This window comes from Kogia breviceps, chromosome 3, assembly GCF_026419965.1.
Source record: "Kogia breviceps isolate mKogBre1 chromosome 3, mKogBre1 haplotype 1, whole genome shotgun sequence".
NCBI classification, from domain to species: domain Eukaryota; kingdom Metazoa; phylum Chordata; class Mammalia; order Artiodactyla; family Physeteridae; genus Kogia; species Kogia breviceps.
Window position 1 is genome coordinate 106,821,135 of NC_081312.1, and position 21,259 is coordinate 106,842,393.

At 37.8% G+C, this 21,259-nt stretch overlaps 1 protein-coding gene across 1 annotated transcript in view; it reads left to right on the forward strand.

Moving 5' to 3' along the window:
- Window positions 1-21,259, forward strand: part of MKRN3 (makorin ring finger protein 3) — a 74,617-nt gene that overhangs the window by 46,093 nt on the left and 7,265 nt on the right. The gene's annotated exons all lie outside the window — the stretch shown is intronic.

The following is a 21,259-nucleotide window of genomic DNA, read 5'->3' on the forward strand; positions in this document are numbered from 1 at the left end:
AGAAATCACTCTACTGCATTATAGAGTTGGGAACAGACCACTGGGAACATGGAAGGTATCCATGAAGGGGGAGATGGTGTGGTCTGAGCTCAGATACAGCAAAACCGGAGCCGAAAGAAGGGAAATACACACACACACACACACACACACACACATACACACACACACACACACATATATATACATATATATATACATATATATATCGAGAGTGATAGTAGGCAGCTATTATAATTTAATGTAAGGTGAAAGAGACGGAGAAGTCTCCTGGGAAAGTGGGAAATTGCTGGTGTAGATGATTCTCTTAGGGACACAGTGGAGGCTGGTAGGAAGAGAGATTGTTGGGTGTTGGATGGGACACGGGCATTCACAGTGCTGTGGACCTGCCAAGGAGAGATACCCTGCAGACAGTCCTGTATAATGGCTTGGGATTCAGAAGATAAGTGAGCTGGGAGTCCAGATACTCTTCATGGAAATAGAGCTGTTGCAGGGATTGTGGATGCAGAAGAAGAGTCTTTAGGGTGAAACTTCTATGATAGGTCTTTCTTGGAGGATACAGGCATTTTCAGACCCAGGCAGAGAAAAAAGATGGCAAAGAATAGAGAAGAAAAGAGATCCTGGACATTGAGATGTTCCAGACATCCATGAGAGGAAGCATTTTTAGTATGGGGGATAATTCCCGTGGAATAACTGGGATGAAAGAAAGAGGTAGGTTTCCTGTTGTTTGTTTTTCAGTTGCAGAGCAAGAAAGAAATGGTAACAATGACAACCAAAAAAATGCACTAGAAAGTAATAAAATGGGCAAATGAATAGATCCATGGTTCATATACAGGAAAAACAGATGAAGAGTAACACACAGAATTGGGGGAAAATCTACTCAGCCAAATCAGTTTAAAAATTAGACAAACAATGTATTAACAGATAAAGCAGAAGACATCAAATGTATTGAGTAACACTATACTACTTCACGATGAAAGGAAATGACAGTCTCAGCTCTAGTTGGGTAGTTTTCTGGAAATATACAAAATACTAAATATCAAAGATGTTTAGTTTAGAAGAGGCTATTTGCAGCCTAGGGCAAGAGTCTGGAGTGACAAAAAACCATGAAAGATGCCACAAGGGGGCAGACGAGAATGATGAAGGCTACACCCCACTCCTCCTGCAGTACCCTCAAATTTGATAATTTGTGAATCCCAATGAAGGCATATACACACTCCCAAGTTTCCTATTGCCTTAAATAATTAAATAATAATTTGGGAGTGAGGTTTCGGTAGTTTTTCTGGCAATTGAAGGGATGAGAAATGAGTTGTTATCCACCAGGAACATCTTTTCAGAGGCCAGCAGCTCTTCTCTGGTGGCTGATGATGTGTCATGCCTATATAACCCCAGAAAGATGCTTCTACAGAATGGATATTCCATGTCTCATGGTTTCAGATCCCTCCTGTGTGTTAATAATCTTCAGTCCATATAAGAGTTCTCAGTTTGATGGGATTTAGAACTAATGACTTTATGGGCGCCAACTCTGGACCCGTAACCCTCATGTTCCCCTATACAAACCCTGTCACATAAGAGTTGCTGGCTGTGGATGGCTTTGGAAAATCAGTTTATTTTTCAGCCTATGACATTTCTACCCTCAATAAAGCACACTTTTTCCTCCTCTAATTCCAATATATAAATTCATCAGAGATCAAGTTCTCACACTAACCATTTGTTTTTCAGGATTATGGCCGATTTAACTGTTGGTCCACCATGCTGTGGGTCATCCCACACAGTAAATGGTTACCAGCAGGGCCCAATTGTTCTCACGGAGGTTGGAGCTTAATGAATAGCACTGCCACACAACGTCAACTCCCACCAAATCCATTATGTCAAAGGAGGCCCAGTTTATGCCCACGGAAGATACAGAAGCCAAAAGCAAATTATCAGGAATTATGAAGGGGTGGGAATGTAGGTGTCATTATAAATGGAAGGTAGTCAAGGTAGCACCTTTGCAACTCTTTGGTTAACATTATTGAACTATCTGAGAAAAATTGAGGTATGAGTATCCAGTGGTTCTGTTGGGTACAGTAATGGTGGGTGAATTGGGTTTATTCTTCCCTGGAAAATACATCTGCCTGTTTTGGACAATCAGTGCTCTCAGACCCAGGCCACTTGATGACCTAGCTACCCACAGATTTCCTATTCGCAATGTCAGTAACACCTGAGGAATCGAGTGACATATAGCCCCTTTGTGAAGGTTGACTCTTTTAATATTGATAAAAGCAAAACGCAATAATGTCCTGAGTCTAGTGGGCTTGAACTACAAGTTTTAAATAGGTCTCCAAAAACCCCTCTTCTCCTTGTGGAATGTTCTAGCTTCCTGAGGTTCCCACCACCCTTCTGTGCATATGCTCTCCCATCTCCATACCTCTGACCCAAGTGTTGTCAAATTCCCTGTCCTTCCTTCTCCATGAAACAGCTTAAAAATCCGAGGTGCATAGAAAATAAAAGACACACACACATATATATATGTATATACAAAACATCCATGGAATGTAGGTGTCTGTCTCTCTTCTAACTAGAAAGGACTTTTCAGTATTTGCATAAGTATATAACAAAAGTAATGGAAAAGATTGCGGGAAGGAGAAATGAGGCGAGACAAACGGGTAAGAAAATCACTGAGCCAGATGTATGTAGAATTTGTACATTTCTTTATTGTCTGCATGATGGCAAGAATAGAGACTGGAGCCTTGTTTTGCTCACTCTTCTATCCCCAGATCATTCTGAGTGTTCAGTAAGGAGCTAGTGAATGAAAGTGTAAGATTAGCACTAGAAGCGCCCATCTTTCACTCCCCGATAGCTGTTAGACTTGGTGTAAATATTGATAAGTGAGTAAAATAGTTATGATTTTCCAAAGTCTAAAATTATTTACTTATGAAATGCCTTTTATTAAGGATTTAGTATGTGCCTGACATGGTGCTATGTACAGAGAAAAATCTGACATTGGATCTTATAGACACAGAGGGATATGAATATGCTATTTTTAGTGCAATAAAGTATTGTTGTTTGCATTGTTTAAAATTCATATTGGTCATAGTTGATGCAAATAACTGAGTACTTACTTCTGTTTGGAAGTAAGTGGGGATAGGGGTGTGACGCTGGCAGCAGCAATGAAAAGAAAAACAACAAATCCAAAGGTGTGGGAGATTCATGAGTGAACAAGTAGAGCACTAAAAGAAAAAAGAAAAGCAAAAACAGGATATGTCAGAAGTACAAGGCATTTGAAAGAGGAATTGAGAGAGATTCATTAAAATAGTGTAACTACTATTTATTGAATGGTTATTATTTGACCACATACCATCCTAAACGCTTTCAAACACTATATATTCCTCACAAAATCCACAAGTGTTTGGCCCCATTTTACACATCAAGAAATTGAGGCTCAGGATGGTAATTAACTTGTCACAAATCTGGCAGTCTATAGCAGATTCTGGAATTGAAGCCAAATCTATTTGTTGCCAAAGGGAGCTTTCTTGGCCATTACACCAGGGCTGCCAAAACATTTTTTAAAATTTAAGACATAATTAACATACAGTTAAATGCATAGATATACCGCATTCTGTTAAATGAACTTTGTCACCAAGTAACCATCTGTCAAAACAAGATGAAGAGCATTTTCTTTACCAAATAAATGTCCATGTGCCCTTTTCCAGTCAATTCTTTCACCTCCAAAGGCAACTGCTATTTTTAATATTATTTTCTATTATCAGTTATTATAAGATATTGAATATAGTTCCCTGTGCTAAACAGTAAATCCTTGTTGCTTATCTATTTTATATAGAGTAGTTTGTATCTGTTAAGCCCATACTCCTGATTTATCCCTTCCCCACCACCCTCTCCCCTTTGGTAACTGTAAGTTTGTTTTTTATGTCTGTGAGTCTGTTTCTGTTTTGTATATAGATTCATTTGTATTAGTTTTTTAGATTCCACATATGAGTGATATCATATGATATTTATCTTTGTCTGATTTACTTCACTTCATATGATAATCTCTAGGTCCATCCATGTTGCTGCAAATTTGATTCTTTTTTATGGCTGAGTAATATTCCATTGTGTGTATCTGTATTGTGTGTATCTGTACACATCTCCCCACAACTTCTTTATCCGTTCATCTGTCGATGGGCACAAGGGTTGTTTCCATGTCCTGGCTATTGTAAATAGTGCTGCTGTGAACATTGGGGTGGATGTATCTTTTCGAATTAGAGTTTTCTACAGATATATGCCCAGGAGTGGGATTGCTGGATCAAATGGAAACTCTATTTTTAGTTTTTTAAGAAACCTCCATACTGTTTTCCATAGTGCCTGCACCAACCCAACAGCAGTGTAGGAGGGTTCCCTTTTCTCCACACCCTCTCCAGCATTTATTTGTAGACTTTTTGATGATGGTTATTATGACAGGTATGAAGTAATATCTCACTGCAGTTTTCTTTTGCATTTCTCTAATAGAGAGGTTGAGCATATTTTCATGTGCAAAGGGAGCTGCTTTCTGATTTCTTTCACCATATATAAGTTTTACCTGTTCTTGAATTTCATATAAATCTGATCAGTATAGTGTATACTCTTTTTGTGTCTGGATTCAACTTTTTATTTATTTTTTTTAGATTTAAACATATTGCATGTATCAGAAGTTTGCTACTTTCTGATGCCAACTCCACCTCCAACTATATATACTGCACAGTTTGTTTATCTATTACCTGTTGACATTGAGACATTTACAACTGGGGGCTAGTATAAAACAAAGACTGCTTTGAAAATTATTGTAAAATTCTTCTTTTGAAAGTACATGTTCATGTATCTTGTGTAAATGTCAGACTGGTGACTGGTTCATAAAGTAGATACGTGTGTATTTATAAGGAACTGCAACAGTTCTCCACCATTGGGTTAGAATGTTTGACGTACACTCTTCCAGAAATTATGAGAATTCCAGGTGCTTGACAGCCTTACAGATTTTGTATTGTCAGTTGTTTATATTTTGGTCATCCTAGCAGATGTGAAATCGTGATTGTACCATTTTGTACTCCTCTTAGCAATGTATGAAAGTTCCATTTGCTCCACATCCTTGCCAAAATTGATGTAATTGGCCATTTTGATTTTAAGCTTTCTAGTGGGTGAGAAATTGTTGTATCGTATTTTTGTTTGTCTGTATGTTTGTTTATTAATAGATAATTTTTGAGCAGTTGTAGGCTTCCAAACAATTGAGGACAAAATTGAGAATTCTCATATAATCTTTGCCTGTCCCACACACATACACTACTTCTCCCAATATCAACATCCTGCACCAGAGGGTACATGTGTTATAATCCATGAACCTGCAGACACATCATTATCATACAAAGTCTGTAGTTTATATTTAGGTTCCCTCTTGGAGTTATACATTCTGTGGGTTTTGACAAATGTATAATGACATGTATCCACCTTTATACAGAATAATTTCACTACCCTAAAAATCCTCTGGGCTCTGCTATTCACCCTACCTACCCCCTAACCCCCAGCAACCCCCCAGGCGAACCCTACCTCCCCCCAAAACCCCCTTTTAAGATCTCCATAGTTTTGCCTTTTCCAAAATGTCATATACTTGGAATCATACAATTTGTAAACTTTTCAGATTGGATTTTTTCACCTAATAATATGCAAATAAGATTTCTCCAAGCTATCATGGCTTGATAGCTTACTTCATTTTTAGCTCTGAATAATATTCCATTGTCTGGATGTACCACAGTTTATCCATTTGCCTATGAAAGGACACCTCTGTTGCTTCCAAATTTTGGCAAATATGAATAGACCTGCCATAAACATACGTGGGTAGGTGATTCATTTCTTTTCATCTTGGCATAACATTCTACTATGTGGAGGTGCCATAGTTTATTAGCACTCACCTATTATAGGACATTTGGTGGTTTCAAAGTTTGGACACTTATGAATAAAGCTGTTATAAACATTTGCGTGATTGCCGACATACGTTTTCAACTCATATGCATGAATACCAGGGAGCAAAATTGCTGGATTGTATGATAAGAGTATATTTAATTTTGTAAGAAACTGCGAAAACTGACTTCCAAAGTGGCTGTATTTTGACACCATTTGTATATCTGCTTTGTGCATTTAATTCTCTTTCCCATTTATTAATTGGGTTGTCTTTTTTTTTAATTTAAGAATTTTATTTATTTTTTATACATCAGGTTCTTAGTAGTTATCCATTTTATACATATTGGTGTATATATGTCAATCCCAATCTCCCAATTAATCACATTACCACCCCCCCACCACTTTCCCCCCTTGGTGTCCATACGTTTGTTCTCTACATCTCTGTCTCAATTTCTGCCCTGCAAACTGGTTCATTTGTACCATTTTTCTAGGTTCCACATATATGTGTTAATATACAATATTTGTTTTTTCTCATTCTGACTTACTTCATTCTGTATGACAGTCTCTAGATCCATCCACATCTATACAAATGACCCAATTTCGTTCCTTTTTATGGCTGAGTAATATTCCATTGTATACATGTACCACTTCTTTATCCATTTGTCTGTCGATGGGAATTTAGGTTGCTTCCATGACCTGGCGATGGTAAATAGTGGTGCAGTGAAGATCGGGGTGGGGGGGCATGTGGCTTTTTGAATTATGGATTTCTCTGGGTATATGCCCAGTATTGGGATTGCTGGATCACATGGTAATTCTATTTTTAGTTTTTTAAGGAACCTCCATAGTGTTCTCCATAGTGGCTGTATAAACTTACATTCCCACCAACAGTGCAAGAGGGTCCCCTTTTCTCCACACCCTCTCCAGCATTTGTTGTTTTTAGATTTTCTGATGATGCCCATTCTAACAGTTGTGAGGTGATACCTCATAGTAGTTTTGATTTGCATTTCTCTAATAATTAGTGATGTTGAGCTGCTTATCATGTGCTTCTTGGCCATCTGTATGTCTTCTTTGGAGAAATGTCTATTTAGGTCTTCTGCCCATTTTTGGATTCGGTTGTTTGTTTATTTAATATTGAGTGGCAGGAGTTGTTTATATATTTTGGAGATTAATCCTTTGTCCGTTGATTTCTTTGCAAATATGTTCTTCCATTCTGAGGGTTGTCTTTACATCTTGTTTGTAGTTTCCTTTGCTGTGCAAAAGCTTTTAAGTTTCATTAGATCCAATTTGTTTATTTTTGTTTTTATTTCCATTGCTCTAGGAGGTGGATCAAAAAAGATCTTGCTGTGATTTATGTCAAAGAGTGTTCTGCCTGTGTTCTCCTGTAAGAGTTTTATAGTGTCCAGTCTTACATTTAGGTCTTTAACCCATTTTTAGTTTATTTTTGTGTATGGCGTTAAGAAGTGTTCTAATTTCATTCTTTTACATGTAGCTGTCCAGTTTTCCCAACACCAGTCATTAAAGAGACTCTCTTTGCTCCATTGTATATCCTTGCCTCCTTTGTCAAAGACTAGTTGACCCTAGGTGCATGGGTTTATCTCTGGGCTTTCAATCCTGTTCCATTGATCTATACTTCTGTTTTGTGCCAGTACCATATTGTGTTGATTGCTGTAGCTTTGTAGTATAGTCTGAAGTCAGGGAGTCTTATTCCTCCAGCTCCAATTTTTTCCCTCAAAACTGATTTGGTTATTCAGGGTCTTTTGTGTCTCCATACAAGTTTTAAGATTTTTTTGTTCTAGTTCTGTAAAAAATGCCATTGGTAATTTGATAGGGATTGCATTGAATTTGTAGATTGCTTTGGGCATTAGAGCCATTTTCACAAGATTGATCCTTCTAATCCAAGAACATGGTATATCTCTCCATCTGTTGGTATCAACTTTAATTTCTTTCATCATTGTCTTATAGTTTTCCACATAGAGTTCTTTGGTCTCCCTGCATAGGTTTATTCCTAGGTATTTTATCCTTTTTGTTGCAATGGTAAATGGGAGTGTTTCCTTAATTTCTCTTTCAGACTTTTCATCATTAGTGTATAAGAATGCAAGAGATTTCTCTGCATTAATTTTGTATCCTGCAACTTTATCAGATTCATTGCTTAGCGCTAGTAGTTTTCTGGTGGTAGCATCTTTAGGATTCTCTATGTATAGTATTATGTCATCTGCAAACAGTGACAGTTTTATTTCTTCTTTTCCAATTTGTATTCCTTTTATTTATTTTTTCTTCTCTGATTGCTGTGGCTAGGACTTCCAAAACTATGTTGAATTAGAGAGGTGAGAGTGGACATCCTTGTCTTCTTCCTGTTCTTAGTGGAAATGGTTTCAGTTTTTCACGATTGAGGATGATGTTGGCTGTGGGTTTGTCATATATGGCCTTTATTATGTTGAGGAAAGTTCCCTCTATGCCTACTTTTTGCAGCATTTTTATAATAAATAGGTGGTGAATTTTGTCAAAAGATTTCTCTGCATCTATTGAGATGATCATATGGTTTTTCTCCTTCAGTTTGTTGATATGGTGTATCATGTTGATTGATTTGCATATATCAAAGAATCCTTACATTCCTGGAATAAACCCCACTTGATCATGGTGTATCATCCTTTTAATGTGCTGTTGGATTCTGTTTGCTAGTATTTTGTTGAGGATTTTTGCATCTATGTTCATCAGTGATATTGGCCTGTAGTTTTCTTTCTTTGTGACATCTGTGTCTGGTTTTGGTATCAGGGTGATTGTGGCCTCATAGAATGAGTTGGGAGTGTTCCTCCCTCTGCTATCTTTTGGAAGAGTTTGAGAAGGATAGATGTTAGCTCTTCTGTAAATGTTTGATAGAATTCGCCTGTGAAGCCATCTAGTCCTGGGCTTCTGTTTGTTGGAAGATTTTTAATCACAGTTTCAATTTCAGTGCTTGTGATTGGTCTGTTCATATTTTCTATTTCTTCCTGGTTCAGTCTCAGCAGCTTGTGCATTCCTAAGAATTTGTCCATTTCTTCCAGGTTGTCCATTTTACTGGCATAGAGTTGCTTGTAGTAATCTCTCATAATCTTTTGTATTTCTGCGGTGTCAGTTGTTACCTCTCCTTTTTCATTTTAATTCTATTGATTTGAATCTTCTCTCTTTTTTTCTTGATGAGTCTGGCTAATGGTTTATCAATTTTCTTTATCTTCTCAAAGAATCAGCTTTTAGTTTTATTGCTCTTTGCTATCATTTCCTTCATTTCTTTTTTATTTATTTCTGATCTGATCTTAATGATTTCTTTCCTTCTGCTAAATTTGGGTTTTTTGTTCTTCTTTCTCTAATTGCTTTAGGTGCAAGGTTAGGTTGTTTATTCGAGGTGTTTCCTGTTTCTTAAGCTAGGATTTTATTGCTATAAACTTCCCTCTTAGAACTGCTTTTGCTGCATCCCATAGGTTTTGGGTCGTCGTGTCTCCATTGTCATTTGTGTCTAGTTATTTTTTTGATTTGCTCTTTGATTTCTTCAGTGATCACTTCGTTATTAAGTAGTGTATTGTTTAGCCTCTATATGTTTGTATTTTTCACAGATCTTTTTCTGTAATTGATATCTAGTCTCATAGCATTGTGGTCAGAAAAGATACTTGATACTATTTCAATTTTTTAAAATTTACCAAGGCTAGATTTGTGACCCAAGATATGATCTGTCCTGAAGAATTTTCCATGAGCACTTGAGAAAAATGTGTATTCTGTTGTTTTTGGATGGAATGTCCTATAAATATCAATTAAGGCCATCTTGTTTAGTGTATCATTTAAAATTTGTGTTTCCTTATTTATTTTCATTTGGATGATCTGTCCATTGGTGAAAGTGGGGTGTTAAAGTCCCCTACTATGATTGTGTTACTGTCGATTTCCCCTTTTATGGATGTTAGTATTTGCCTTATGTTTTGAGGTGCTCCTATGTTGGATGCATAAATATTTACAATTGTAATATATTCTTCATGGATCAATCCCCTAATCATTATGTAGTGTCCTTCTTTGTCTCTTGTAATAGTCTTTATTTTAAAGTCTATTTTGTCTGACATGAGAACTGCTACTCCAGCTTTCTTCTGATTTCCATTTGCATGGAATATCTTTTTCCATCCCCTTACTTTCAGTCTGTATGTGTCCCTAGGTCTGAAGTGGGTCTCTTGTAGACAGCATATATATGGGTCTTGTTTTTGTGTCTGTTCAGCCAATCTGTGTCTTTTGGTGGGAACATTTAATCCATTTACATTTAAGGTAATTATCAATATGTATGTTCCTATTACCATTTACTTAATTGTTTCGGGTTTGTTCTTGTATGTCTTTTCCTTTGCTTGTGTTTCTTGCCTAGAGAAGTTCCTTTAGCATTTGTTGTAAAGCTGGTTTCATGGTGCTGAACTCTCTCAGCTTTTGCTTGTCTGTAAAGGTTTTAATTTCTCCATCAAATCTGAATGAGATCCTTGCTGGGTAGAGTAATCTTGGTTGTAGGTTTTTGTCCTTCATTACTTTAAATATGTCCTGCTACTCCCTTCTGGCTTGCAGAGTTTCTGCTGAAAGATCAGCTGTTAACCTTATGGGGATTCCCTTGAGTGTTATTTCTTGTTTTTCCCTTGCTGCTTTTAATATGTTTTCTCTGTTTTTAATTTTTGATAGTTTTATTAATATGTGTCTTGGCATGTTTCTCCTTGATTTATCCTGTATGGGACTCTCTGTACTTCCTGGACTTGATTAACTATTTCCTTTCCCATATTAGGGAAGTTTTCAACTATAATCTCTTCAAATATTTTCTCAGTCCCTTTCTTTTTCTCTTCTTCTTCTGGGACCCCTATAATTCGAATGTTGGGGCGTTTAATGTGTGTTGTCCTAGAGGTCTCTGAGACTGTCCTCAGTTCTTTTCATTCTTTTTTCTTTATTCTCCTCTGCAGTAGTTATTTTCACTATTTTATCTTCCAAGTCACTTATCCATTCTTCTGCCTCAGGTATTCTGCTATTGATCCCTTCTACATTATTTTTAATTTCATTTATTGTGTTGTTCATCATTGCTTTCTTCCTGTTTAATTCTTCGAGGTCATTATTAAATGTTTCTTGCATTTTGTCTATTCTATTTCCAAGATTTTGGGTCATCTGTACTATCATTCTTCTGAATTCTTTTTCAGTTAGACTGCCTGTTTCCTCTTCATTTGTTAGGTCTGGTGGGTTTTACCTTGCTCCTTCATCTACTGTGTGTTTTTCTGTCTTTTCATTTTGCTTATCTTACTGTGTTTGAGGTCTCCTTTTCTCAGGCTGCAGGTTCATAGTTCCCGTTGTTTTTGGTGTCTGTCCCCAGTGGCTAAGGTTGTTTCAGTGGGTTGAGTAGGTTTCCTGGTTGAGGGGACTAGTGCCTGTGTTCTGGTGGATGAGACTGGATCTTGGCTTTCTCGTGGGCAGGTCCACATCTGGTGGTGTGTTTTGGAGTGTCTGTAGTCTTATTATGATTTTAGGCAGCCTCTCTGGTAATGGATGGGGCTATCTTCCTATGTTGCTGGTTGTTTGGCATAGAGTGTCCAGCACCATAGCTTGCTGGTCATTGAGTGAAGCTGGGTCTTGGTGTTGAGATGGATATCTCTTGGAGATTTTTGCCATTTGATATTATGTGGAGCTGGGAGGTCTCTTGTGGACCAGTGTCCTGAAGTTTGTTCTCCCACCTCAGAGAAACAGCCCTGACGCCTGGCTGGAGCACCAAAAGCCTTTAATCCACATGGCTCAGAATAAAAGGGAGAAAAAATAAGAGAAAGAAAGAAAAAAAGAAAGAAAGGAAGGAAGAAAGAAAGAAATGATAAAATAAAGTAGGATAAAATAAAATAAAGTTATTAAAATAAATAATAATTATTAAGAAGAAAAATTTTAAAAAGCAAACAAAACTAAACAAAACAAAAAAAACAGGATGGTCAGAACCCTAGGACAAATGGTGTATGCAAAGCTATACAGACAAAATCTCACACAGAAGCATACACATACACACTCACAAAAAGAGAAAAAGGGGAAAAAATAATATATCTTGCTCTCAAAGTCCACCTCCTCAATTTGGGATGATACGTTGTCTATTCAGGTATTCCACAGATGCAGGGTACATCAAGTTGATTGTGGAGCTTTAATTCGCTGCTTTTGAAGCTGGTGGGAGAGATTTCCCTTTCTCTTTGTTTGCACAGCTCCATGGGTTCAGTTTTGGATTTGGCCCCACCTATGCATGTAGGTCGCCTGAGGGCATCTGCTCTTTGCTCATACAGGATGGGGTTAAAGGTACAGCTGATTTGGGGGCTCCGGCTCACTCAGGCCAGGGGAAGGGAGGGGTATGGATGTGGGGCGTGCCTGCAGCAGCAGAGGCAGGTGGGAAGTTGCAGCAGCCTGAGGCGCGCCGTGCATTCTTCCGGGGAAGTTGTCCCTGGATCCTGGGGCCCTGGCAGTGGTGGGCTGCACAGACTCCCATGAGGAGAGGTGTGGAGAGTGACCTGTGCTCGCACACAGGCTTCTTGGTGGTGCCAGCAGCATCCTTAGTGTCTCATGCCCGTCTCTGGTGTCCACACCATGGTGCTCACCTGTTTCTGGAGCTACTTTAAGTGGCACACTTAATCCCCTGTCCTCGCACACCAGGAAACAAAGAGGCAAGAAAAAGTCTCGTGTCTCTTCGGCAGCTCCACACCCGTCTCTGGAGCCCCCCTTTTTTTTTAACATCTTTATTGGAGTATATGGAGCTCTTTTAAGTGGCACGCTTAATCTCCTCTCCTTGTACACCAGGAAGCAAAGAGGGAAGAAAAAGTCTCTTTCCTCTTCGGCAGCTCCAGACTTCTCCCGTACTCCCTCCCGGCTAGCCATGGTACACTGCCCCCTTCAGGCTGTGTTTGCCCCACCAGACCTCTCCCTGTGATCTGACCGAAGCCCGAGCCCCAGCTCCCAGCCCCCACCCCACCAGCGGGTGAGCAGACTAGCCTCTCAGGCTGGTGAGTGCCAGTCGGCACCAGTCCTCTGTGCGGGAATCTCTCCACTTTGCCCTCCGCACCCATTACTGCACTGTCCTCCGAGGCTCTGAAGCTTCCCCCTCTGCCACCCACAGTCTCCACCCGCGAAGGGGCTTCTAGTGTGTGGAAACCTTTCCTCCTTCACAGCTCTCTCCCACTGGTGCAGGTCCCATCCCTATTCTTTTATCTCTATTTATTCCTTTATCTTTTGCCCTACCCAGGTACGTGGGGAGTTTCTTGCCTTTTGGAAGGTCTGAGGACTTCTGCCAGCATTCAGTGGGTGTTCTATAGGAGCAGTTCCACTTGTGGATGTATTTCTGATGTATCTGTTGGGAGGAAGGTGATCTCTGTGTCTAACTCTTCCGCCATCTTCTCTGTTTCCCTCCCTCTGTTTCTTGATGAGTCCTGCTAATGGTTTATCAATTTTGTTTTATCTTCTCAAAGAAACAGCTTTTAGCTTTGTTGATCTTTGCTATTGTTTTCTTTGTTTCTATTTCACGTATTTCTACTCTAATCTTTATGATTTCTTTCCTTCTACTAACTTTGGGTTTTGTTTCCTCTTCTTTTTCTAGTTCCTTGAGGTGTAAGGTTAAGTTGTTTACTTGAGATTTTTCTTGTTTCTTGTTGTAGGCTTGTATTGCTATAAACTTCCCTCTTTGAACTGCCTTTGTTGCATCCCATAGGTTTTGGACCGTCATGTTTTAATTGTAATTTGTCTCCAGATATTATTTTATTTCCTCCTTGATTTCTTCATTGATCTCTTGGTTATTTAGTAATGTAGTATTTAGTCTCTTTGTGTTTCTGTTTTTTTATGTTTTCTTCCCTATAAATGATTTCTAATCTCATGGTGTTGTGGTCAGAAAAGATGCTTGATATTATTTCAATTTTATTAAACTTGCTGAGGCTTGATTTGTGACCCAAGATGTGATCTATTCTGGAGAAAGTTCCATGTGCATGGTCCATGATCCATTTGAGAAGAAAGTGTAATTTGCTGTTTTTGGATGAAATGTCCTATAAATATCAATTAAATCTATCTGGTCTACTGTGTCATTTAAACTTGTGTTTCCCTATTAATTTTCTGTTTGGATGATCTGTCCATTGGTGTAAGTGAGGTGTTAAAGTCCCCCACTATCTCAGTGTTACTGTCAATTTCGTCTTTTATAGGTGTTAACAGTTGCCTTATGTATTGAGGTTCTCCTCTGTTGGGTGCATATATATTTATAATTGTTATATCTTCTTCTTGAATTGATCCCTTGATCATTATGTAGTGTCCTTCTTTGTCTCTTGTAACATTCTTTATTTTAAAGTCTATTTTATCTGCTATGAGTATTGTTACTCTAGCTTTCTTTTGATTTCCATTTGCATGGAATATCTTTTTCCATCCCATCACTTTCAGTCTGTATGTGTCCCTATGTGTGAAGTCGGTCTCTTGTCAACAACATATATATGGGTCTTGTTTTTGTATTCATTCAGCAAGCCTGTGTCTTTTGGTTGGAGATTTTAATCCATTCATGTTTAAGGTTATTATCGATATGTATGTTCCTATTACCATTTTCTTAATTGTTTGGGTTTGCTTTTGTAGGTCCTTTTCTTCTCTTGTGTTTCCCATTTAGAGAAGTTCCTTTCCATTTGTTGTAGAGCTGGTTTGGTGGTGCTAAATTCTCTTAGCTTTTGCTTGTCTGTAAAACTTTTGATTTCCCCGTTGAATCTGAATGAGATCCTTGCTGGGTAGAGTAATCTTGGTTGTAGGTTCTTTTGTTTCATCACTTTAAGTATATCATGCTACTCCCTTCTGGCTTGGAGACTTTCTGCTGAGGAGTCAGCTGTTAACCTTATGGAATTTCCCTTGTATGTTATTTATTGCTTTTCTCTTGTTGCTTTCAATAATTTTTCTTTGTCTTTAATTTTTGTCAATTTGATTACTATGTGTCTCAGCATGTTTCTCCTTGGTTTTGTCCTACCTGGGATTCTCTGTGCTTCCTGGACTTGGGTGGCTATCCTTTCCTGTGTTAGGGAAGTTTTCGACTATAATCTCTTCACATATTTTCTCAGATGCTTTCTCTCTCTCTTTTTCTTCTGGGACCCCTATAATGAGAATGTTGTTGCATTTAATGTTGTCCCAGGTGTCTCTTAGGCTGTCTTTATTTCTTTTCATTGTTTTTCTTTATTGTGCTCTGCAGCAGTGAATTCCACCATTCTGTTTTCCAGGTCATTTATTCGTTCTTCTGCCTCAGTTATTCTGCTGTTGATTCCTTCTAGTGTATTTTTCATTTCATTTATTTTATTGTTCATCTCTGTTTGTTTGTTCTTTAATTCTTCTAGGTCTTTGTTAAACACTTCTTGCATCTTCTCGATCTTTGCCTCCATTTTTTTTCTGAGGTACTGGATCATCTTCAGTATCATTATTCTGAATTCTTTTCCTGGAGGGTTTCATATCTCCACTTCATTTAGTTGTTTTCCTGGGGTTTTATCTTGTTCCTTCATCTGGTACATAGCCCTTTGCCTTTTCGTCTTTTCTATCTTTCTGTGAATGTGGTTTTTGTTCCACAGGCTGCAGGATTGCAGCTTCTGCTGTCTGCCCTCTGGTGGATGAGGCTATCTAAGAGGCTTGTGCAATTTCCTGACAGGAAGGACTAGTGGTGAGTAGACCTGGGTGTTGCTTTGTTGAGCAGAGCTCAGTAAAACTTTAATCCACTTTTCTGCTGATGGGTGGGGCTCGGTTCCCTCCCTGTTGGTTGTTTGGCCTGAGGCGACCAAACACTGGAGCTTTCCTGGCTCTTTGGTGGGGCTAATGGCAGACTCTGGGAGGGTTCACACCAAGGAATACTTCCCAGAACTTCTGCTGCCAGTGTCCTTGTCCTCATGGTGGGCCACAGCCACCTCCTATCTCTGCAGGAGACCCTCCAACACTAGCAGGTATGTGAGGTTCAGTCTCCTATGGGGTCACTGCTTATCCCCATGGGTCCTGATGCACACACTATTTTGTGTGTGCCCTCCAAGAGTGGAGTGTCTGTTTCCCCCAGTCCTATCGAAGTCCTGCAATCAAGTCCCACTAGCTTTCAAAGTCTGATTCTCTAGGAATTCCCCCTCCAGTGGCCAGACCCTCAGGTTGGGTAGCCTGATGTAGGGCTCAGAACATTCACTCCAGTGAGTGGGCTTCTGTGGTATAAGTGTTCTCCAGTTTGTGAGTCACCCCCCAGCAGTTATGGGATTTGATTTTATTGTGATTGTACCCCTCCTACTGTCTCCTTGTGGCTTCTCCTTTGTCTTTGGATTTGGGGTATCTTTTTTAGTGAGTTCCAGTGTCTTCCTCTTGATGATTGTTCAGCAGTCATTTGCAATTCCATGCTCTCGCAAGAGTGTACTCTGCCACCTTGAGCCAATCTCCAACTGGGTTGTCTTTTCATTGTTGATTTCAATAGAATTCACATTTTCTGTTTTCTCATTTACAAGTTTGGGTAATTTTTGTTTTTAAGGATTTTTCCATTTCATCTAAGTTGTCAACTTAGAGTTATCAATCTACCTTTATTAACAGTTAACAATCTGCTATTTGTTAAATGGTTTTAAGTTAATGATTTATTTTTATTAAATGGAGATTAACAAAATATTCCTTTATTATCCTTTCATGTCTGTATAATATGTAGTATTCTCTCTCTCTTATTCCTGACATGAGCAATTTGTTCTCTCTCTCTCTTTTGTTTTCTTTCTTCTTTTATTAATATTTCTAGGGGTTACCCATTTTTATACTCTTTTCAAAATATAAATGATTGACTTGTGTAATCATCTCCATTGTTGGTCTGTTTTCTATTTCATTTATTTCAGGTCTTATTTCTAGTCTATTCATTCTTCTACTTTAATTTTGATTTATTCTTTTTCTATATTGTTAATATGCAAATTTAGGTAATTTATTTTAAATATTTCCTCTTTTGTAGTATAGGTAATTAAATCTACAAATTTGTCTTTCAGCCTTACTGTAGAAACAATGTTTTTATTATAATTTTTATTATCATTCATTTCAAAATATTTTATACTTTTCTTTGAATTTTTTGTTTGATTTATGGGTTATTTGGAAATATGATGTTTAATTTCCAAACATTTGGATATCTTATACATATTTTCATAATATTAATTATTAATTTAATCCCACTGTTATCTGTAATCAAAGAATACGGCCAATATTATTTCAGTTATTTTCAATGTATTAAGAGTTGCATGTAGTTTCCAACATAGGGTATATTTTGAAAAATATTCTATGTACACTTGCCAAGAAAGTGTGTTCTGCCATTCTTTGTTATATGTAATTGTCACTTAGGTCAATTAGATTATGTTGTTCACATCTTCTGTATTCTTACTGTTTTTTTTTAATCTATTCTATCAATTAATCCAGAAAGTGTTAGAAAGTTAGTATCTCTAAATTTGGTTGTGGATTTGTCTATTTCTCCCCTTAGTTAAGGAATTTAATCTAATATAAGAACTTTTATTGGAACACACATTATGTGTGTGATTATGTATTTTTGATAAACTGGCACTTTTATCCTTATGAAATGTCCCCCTTAACTCTATAAATACTCCTTCTCTTGAAGTCTACTCTGTCTGATATTAACAGAGTCACATTAGCTTTTTATGCTTAGTAAATTGGAAACCCTATTTATATGCATCTTTTAAACTTTTAACCCAGTTCATCATATTTAAGGTGTGTTTTGATAAATAAGATATACTAAGTATATTAGTCAGGGTTCTCCAGAGAAACAGTCTTAACCACTGGACCACAAGGGAGGTCCCTATATTTAATTTAATTTATAGATTTATTATAAATAATTGTCTCATGTGATTATGGAGTCTGGCAAGTCCCAAGATCTGCAGGGTCAGTCATCAGGCTGGAGACCCAGAAGAGCAAATGGTTTAATTCCAGTATGAGTCTGAAGGGCTGAGAACCAGCAGAGCTAACAGTGTAATTCCAATCTGAAGGCCAGCAGGCTTGAAACCCAGTCAGAGCTGTTGTTTCAGTTCAAGTCCAAAGGAAGGCAAAAAAACAGTGTCCCGGGCTTCCCTGGTGGCGCAGTGGTTGAGAATCCGCCTGCCGATGCAGGAGACACGGGTTCGTGCCCTGGTCCGGGAAGATCCCACATGCCGCGGAGCAACTAAGCCCGTGAGCCATGGCCGCTAGGCCTGCGCGTCCGGAGCCTGTGCTCCGCAACGGGAGAGGCCACAACAGTGAGAGGCCCGCATACCGCAAAAAAAAAAAAAAAAAAAAACAGTGTCCCAGTTCAAAGACCATTAGGCAGAAATAATTCACTTTTACTTGGGGGGAGGATCAGCTTTTTTGCTCTATTCAGTTATTCAACTGATCAGGTGAGGCCCATCTACTTTATGGAGGATAATATGCTTTACTCAGTCTACTGATTTAAATGCTAATCTTGGGCTTCCCTGGTGGCGCAGTGGTTGAGAATCCGCCTGCCGATGCAGGGGTCACGGGTTCGTGCCCTGGTCCGGGAAGATCCCACATGCCGCGGAGCAACTAAGCCCGTGAGCCATGGCCGCTAGGCCTGCGCGTCCGGAGCCTGTGCTCCGCAACGGGAGAGGCCACAGCAGTGAGAGGCCCGCATACCACAAAAAAAAAAAAAAAAAAAAAAAAAAAAAAAAAAAAAAAAAAAAAAAATAAATGCTAATCTTATCTAAAACAGCTTCACAGAAACACCCAGAATAATGTTTAACCAAGTCTGGCTACCATGTGCCCCAGTCAAGTTCACACATAAAATTAACAATCACACTTAAATGGTGATTTATTTATCATTTCTGCTAATTTCTTCCTTTTTCATGAAGTAGTCAATTAACATTTAATGTAATTAATGATAAAGTAGGATATAAGTTGACTGTATTGATATTTGTTTTCTATGTATGCCACCTATTTTTTTGTTTCTGTTAGGATTAATCAAATATTTTAGTATTAAATTTTATCTTTTATACCTTTTATACCTCCTTCATTTTCTTATGGCTGGTCTACAGATTACACTATGCATCTTTAATTTAGCACCATTTATGTCAAATATCTTACCTACTTCATGAATAATATAAGAGCTTTTCAACAATGTAATTCCATTTAGACTCCTCACACCGTCTGTGTTATTGTTGCCATTTATTTTACCTCTATATATGCTACAAACCCTACAACATGTGACTATTTATTTTGCTTTTAATGGCCAGTTGTCTTTTTAAAATAATATATGATGTATACAGAAAACAGGTTGTTGGTTGCCAGAGGTCGGGGTGAAGGATGGGCAAAATGGATGAAGGTGGTCAAAAAATACATATGTTCTATATTTTATATATATTACAATTCTTACTATGCATAAAACCATATTAATTGAATCCTGTGCATATTGGAAAAGTGTACTCACTTTGCACAGGCATCTGGTAACTGAAGTTCTGTGCAAACTGGGAACATTGTTCTGATACACACAAGTTTCAGTCAAGGCAGTACTGTGCAAATTGAGGACTGCCTATACTATATATCTGTGTGTATAATTTTTAATATATGAATATTTGTGTGTATTATATTATTATATTTTATATTAAATGCTATGTATTAAACTATTATAAACATTATTGTACATATAATGTATATTACAATAGTTTTCAAAGTCCTTTTATGTTGCACATTATGTGTGTGTGTGTGTGTGTATATATATATATACATTCTAGTTCCCTTTATTCCTTCCTGCATATCAAGATTTTTTTCTAGTATTAATTCCCTTCAGCCTGAGAAAGTTTCCTTATTATTACTTATAGTAAATATTTGCAAGAAACAGATTTTCTCATCTGTTGTCTATCTGAAAATGACTTTATTTTACCTTCATTACCTTTATTTATTTATTTATTTTTGTCCACCTCTTACCCAACCTCTGGCAACACCAGTCTGTTTTCTGTATTTATGAGCTTGGTTTCTTTTAGATTCCACATATAAGAGAGAGCATACAATATTTGTCTTTCTCTGTCCAACATACCTCATTTAACGTAATGCCCTCAAGGTCCATCCATGTTGCGACAAATGGCAGGATTTTCTTTTTTTTTGCCCCGGCTGAATAATATTCCATTATTCACACACACACGCACACACACACACACACACACACGTGCGCATACCTTGTTTTCTCTATACATTCATCTCTCCATGAATACTTAGTTTGTTTCATGTCTTGTCTACTGTAAACGATGCTGCAATGAACATGGAGGCACATATATATTTTCCAGAAAGTGATTGTCTTTGAATATCTACCCAGAAATGGAATTTCTGGATCATACAGTAATTCTATTTTTTATTTTTAAAGGAAACTTCATACTGTTTTCCATAGTGGCTGAATCAATTTACATTCTTACTAATAGTTCATAAAAAGTTCCTTTTTCCTCCACATTTTTGCCAACACTTCCTATCTCTTGTATTTTTAATGAAGGCCATTCTAACAGGTGTGAGGTGATATCTCATTGTGGTTTTGATTTGCATTTCCTTGATGATTAGTGATGTTGAGCACCTTTTCATGTACCTGTTGGCCATTTGTATGTCTTCTTTGGAAAAATGTCCATTTAGTTCCTCTGACCATTTGTTTTTAACATCTTTACTGGAATATAATTGCTTTACAATGGTGTGTTAGTTTCTGCTTTATAACAAAGTGAAGCAGTTATACATATACATATGTTCCCATATCTCTTCCCTCTTGTGTCTCCCTCCCTCTCACCGTCCCTATCCCACCCCTCTAGGTGGTCACAAACCACCTAGCTGATCTCCCTGTGCTATGCGGTTGCTTCCCACTAGCTATCTATTTTACGTTTGGTAGTGTATATATGTCCATGCTACTCTCTCACTTTGTCACAGCTTACCCTTCCCCCTCCCCTTATCCTCAAGTCCATGCTCTAGTAGATCTGTGTCTTTATTCCTGTCTTACCCCTAGGTACATCATGACCTTTTTTTTTTCTTAGATTCCATATATATGTGTTAGCATACGGTATTTGTTTTTCTCTTTCTGACTTACTTCACTCTGTATGACAGACTCTAGGTCTGTGGCACATATATACAATGGAATATTACTCAGCCATAAAAAGAAACAAAACTGAGTTATTTGTAGTGACCATTTTTTAATTGGATTTTTTGTTTTGCTATTGAGTTGTATGAATTCTCTATATATTCTGGATGCTAACCCATTATTAGATATACAATTTGCAAATATTTTCTCCCATTCCACAGGTATCCTTTTTATTTTGTTGAAGGTTTCCTTAGCTGTGCAGAAGCTTTTTAGTTTCATGTGGTTCCACTTGTTTATTTTCGCTTTTTCTGCCTTTGCTTT